Raw genomic sequence first — 5,414 nt, 5'->3', positions numbered from 1 at the left:
ATACTTACTGATTCGTTGCAAATTACACATTTTGTCGCACAAATATTATTTTACACATGTACGCAAGGGTGACTACGCTATGATGAGTCAAGTGTTTAACAACTCCGCCATTCGCGGATTTTTGTACCAGTACATAAACACAATATTTTAATTATTGTAACTAAAAATTAAAGATAAAAAAAAGTTTTCTATCAATCTATAGTCTATAATTTTATTACAATGTTTTAATAATAATACAATTAAAAATAGTATTAAAACTTTTGATTATTGTAAATATCAGTAAAATAGTTTAATATAAATGAACATTCGAGTGATTGTTTAAGTACAGGGACATGTTTAAGCACTGGGACATTTACCTTATACGCACATAAACTACTGTAAATACTGATTATCTTTAACAATGGCTACAAAATTGCACTATTAAACAATTATTGGTGAAATTACAGTGTATGGCCATTTTTTTCGTATGGCCGTATAATATTCCCATTTACCCTATATTTTATAACTTATATTTTTGTATAAGTCACATAAAAGAAAATTAATTAAAATTTATTTATGTGGTTTATATGAACATCAGATGTCTCATATATTGTTTTTTCTTTACAATCCGTGTTAGAAGATGTCTCTGTGAGCATCTTGGCCTTAAATTAATTTAGAATTGCTTTTTTTGTAAACTATACATGCTCTTTTGCTTCAGACACATATTGTGAAACGTGCTCAAGCGAACCGGCGTGTTTGCCTCGTTCGTTCAACAATTCTTGTCGACACGCCACATGTCGTGTCGCTCGCTCGCGGGCTCAGTGGCTCGTGTTAATAATCCACGGAAGCGTGCACTATCGCCAAAGCGAATTCCGGACCTAACGCTAATTTAAATATTAAGCCATGCGAGGCTAATGTTAATAACAGTGACTCGTTATCCGCGTGTGCGCGCGCACGTACGTGGTATTCCCCGCCTGCACACAGTTACATTTACATAATCGTATTCCGCATCCCTTTTTTTCCGCGTTTATTCGCCACTTCCTCTTCCGTCACAGTGAATAACGAAAACACGCCCGTTTGTTTCTCGGGTTATCGTCGAGTTTTTGGAGAGCTTGTGTTCTTTATATGATGTGTATCATCAAACATATTGTACGTGACGCACTTCACACAGAGCATTTTGTCACTATATGATAAAAAATTTTAACCTGGATTTTGCGTCACAGGTGATTATTCATTCTGTGAATTTATGAAACATGATTGACATTACAGATAGTGCCATTTTTTTTAAAAAAAGAAGACGCTTTATTGAATAATTGAGATATTCAAAACGATGATTATTATATCGCTGTGCGTCACACACAATTTGTTGAAGATTGATTGTATAAAAAACGGCCTGATTGCGATGTAATGTATCAAGCGCGTATATCATGGTTGATAAATGTATTAGTTTTTTCATTCGACGATCGCGAGGTAGTATGATTACTTTTTTCCTCTCTTTCTCTTTCTTTCTCTCTCTCTCTCTCTCTCTCTCTCTCTCTCTCTCTTTCTCTCTCTCTCTTTGAGTATGCATCACGAACGTATTTAATGCACATTAAGCGAATTTCACAGTGCAGTATTCATGAATGGTCGTAACGGCCATCAGTGCCGGTATTAAAGACAAATCCTTCCGGTATCCGGTAACTGCAATTGCATATGAAATATGAATGGCTGGAGTACGAGCAATCGCGCAATCCTTTCGATATTGATGGACGGCCGTTTGCGTGCAGTGCGATCGTTTTTCAATCGTCGTACATCCGTGAAAATCGTGCATCGGCAGCATGTGCTCACGACAAAACACAATATGGAACAAATTCCGGAATCGGCGGATATCAATTTGCGCGAAATTATGACCACATGACACTCTAGCGAAATTATAACTCGCAGAGCTGATCCCGCTTCGGAATGCGAAACTACAAATTAATAGAAACATGAATCCTTTTGATAAGTAAAATATCGTAATCATCGGCGAGATACTGCACGAGATACATATGTAAGGGAACAACGCGGCAACTTCCCGATTTGCTTGTACGCAAAAAATATTTAATGTACTTAATATACAAAGCAAAAGTCATAATAAAATTTATATATTTATAGTTTAAAGTATAATTCTTTTTAATTGAAAAAATTTAATTTAATTTAATTGAAAAAAAGCCGTGGTGTAAATTTTGTATTCAAAAAATTGCTTTGTGTACTTCTTTTTTAACTTTTACAAATGTTTTATTGTTTTCAATATTTACTGGTTTCAAATAAATAATACATTTAAATGAATAAAATACATTTTTACATTTTTTTCATATAAGTTAGAAACTTTTTTATTGTATTACAAAACATTTAATATTTTTAAAAAAACAAATTGTTTTATCATTTTTACCGTGAAAATCAATCAAATGATGAAACACAAAGGAAACTGAAAAATTTAGCGTTAATCATAATTATGTGGAAATAAAACACGTCCGCATATACACATTTGTGGAACTATTCTTTGTTTTCAAACGTTGAGATATTGAGAGAAAGCGTCTAAATAATGAACCTTCGGTGAGTCATAAACCGAATACGTGCGCACAAAACCGGTAAATACTAGCTAATATATAAGCGTGTACGCGCGCGACTGCACGATTAAAGTCGACCTGGCATATTTGACTTTCGATTTTCACTTTGACAGTAGGATTAATAACCTGCTCGCTTAAAATGCCGCCTATAATTCTTTCATGCATAAAGGATATGTTTTTTATTGAACATCTAAATTCACATTAGTTACAGCAGTGTTTCTCGCTCAACTGCTCGCTCTATTGTTCGTTTTACTTTCGTTTTCTACGACGAAATTGATGACAGGCAGATGGATATTGCTATTACTTTTGCCTCGAAAATATATTTACTTGATGTCTCAGTTTTCAGATTTCTTCACTCGTAAATATACTTACTGAGAGCTTTATTTATTTATATATTTATATAAGTTAAAGATTTATTTATTTATATAAGTTTACATTTATTTATATTGTTGTATAAGTAATGCTAAGTGTTGTATAAACTATATGTATGCTATATAATGCTAAGTGATTGTGTGTGAGAAAAATCATTAGCATCATGTTCCGTGGGGGCGGCGAGGTGCGAGCATCGAGCCGCAGCACGAGACGAGAGCTGTAGACCCAGCCCGGGAAGAGGCAATAATTACCGATAAAGGGCACAAGCCTTGCCCAGTGTGTCGTGCATCGAATAGGCATTAATTAAAACTTTAGAGCAGAGACCGAACGAGCTAGACCGATCAAGCTTAGCTCGTGAGACCGATCCTGACAGGATCGTCAACAAACCGCGTGCATAGTTTTAATAAGTCTTACATTGAATTTTAAATCAAAAATACTTTATGGAATAAGAGTAATATATAAATGTACAATATGTTACGCAATTTTTTAGTGCGAATTGCGAACTGATGAAGATAATTTCTCGCGACTCTTGAAAGAATAAATTTGTTCTTTTTTTATATATTTTTTTTGATTACATATTTTCAATTGTATTACAAATGATAACGCGACAATTATAAATATATATCTTGCAACAAAATTTATATGACTCGACAAGTCTCTGTTTCGTAATTAAGCTTGCCGAACAGTTTTTTTTTTTTTTTTTTTTTTACTAAAAACTGAAGCTATCATTGATACTTACACGAGATACACTTGGCGACGTACATACTATGTATTTCTACTATGTAGAACAAAGAAACAAAACTCGGGAATCGTGTCTCTCGTCATGCCGCGATATGTACGATGTGCGGATCGTTCGGTTTTATCTGATGTAACCGCGACATCTCGTCGTCGATCCCGACGAGGCGTCGCTACATAGACATCTCTTCGTACAGCGCTTACAAGTAGAAACAGCCGGGTATGGACGGACCGGACAAGCGGATGTGAAAACAAGATGAGAATTAATCTTGCTTACGCTAAGCGTCGCGGCGTGTACGACGCTAATATAGTATCGATATAATTAGCTCGTCTATTCTTTCTCCTCGTAGCTTTCAATATTTTTTCGATCTCTCAAAAGATCTCGACAAAATCACAAGCTTTCCGTTCTTAATGTAAAGAAATAAAGAGTTTCATTCTTATAATATATAGCGTAATAATTACATATTAAAACTTTTCAATTTTTGCTCGTCATCAATTAATTCTTTGTAAATATTAATTTCTTTCTTTTTCACAATTTCGCCAAATTAGATGAACACTAAACTTTTTTTTGTTCTTTTTTTTTCTAAATCTTTTTTTCTTTATTTAGCAATATTACTACAATAGCCAAAGTCCCGTAAACAACAACATTTTGAAATAAATGTTACGTTCTAAACTCATAGCTGATTACTTCAAACTGATTACGAACTTTCAGTTTTCTGAACGCACATTGGTTTCAATCGAATATATATAAATTCGACATCCGGAACGCTCGGAGACAGCACGGAACATGGTTATGTATATAAATTAGTTTTTATTATGTTACGGTCGGATCCTAACAATGGTACGCGCAACAGACACGATACATCGTTGTGTATTCTATCCCGACACATTAACAAAAAAGGAAGTTAGATCTGCGGATTGAGCGAGAAAGTTCGGAGGCGCAAACAGATCATCATTGAGCTTTGTCGATTATGCTATTTTGCTGTTCTCACTCTCGTTGGTTAAGGGTCTTAACTGCTAAGGACGGAATCTAACGATTTAACGAGGAATTGAGAATAGATGGAGCGGGAAAAATGATAAAAAATAATTCTTTAGTTCAATTTCACATATTATAAAATAATTATATTTATTATACATCAAAATCATAAATGTAATTGTAAATATACAATAACGGAAACGCATAACTATTTTTATTCTAAGATATAAGTAAGCTAAGATAGAAGTGTGAGAGAAGGGGAGAGCGCGAAGAATTTAGAGTTGCCAGCGTTTAATCCATATTTATATGACTTAGATCATTTCAGAAATATTCTATTTTATATTAATTGATAAATTTGCTTTTGTTGGTATCTTAGATTTCTCGGATTTGACCGACGACTGTCTAATACCAGTTTAGAAATAGCTTTAAAGTCATTGTTTATTGATATTACGATTTTTTAATGTTAATACTATTATTCGCTAAACGATTGTTATCAATTGGTATCTTATCTATGGATTAAGTTTACGTTTGATTTTCAGAGCACTGTATAAATCAAAATTAACACGAATCATGTTGCAGATGTGAGTGGTTGTGACTGAAAGATCGGCAGTGGTTTAGAACGACTCGATGTTGCAAATCAGTTTTTAAATAGATATTCTATTACCTGTAAAGAAACCGAATGCTGCAAATACCGATATGAAGTCATCGAAATTACGTAATACCGGTATAAACGTATTTCGGCATAATACCGGTATATAATATCG

The sequence above is a fragment of the Pseudomyrmex gracilis genome, unplaced genomic scaffold (genome assembly GCF_002006095.1).
Source record: "Pseudomyrmex gracilis isolate BER0280 unplaced genomic scaffold, ASM200609v1 scaffold_122, whole genome shotgun sequence".
In the NCBI taxonomy this organism is placed as follows: Eukaryota; Metazoa; Arthropoda; class Insecta; order Hymenoptera; family Formicidae; genus Pseudomyrmex; species Pseudomyrmex gracilis.
Note: the sequence above shows the minus strand (reverse complement) of the source record.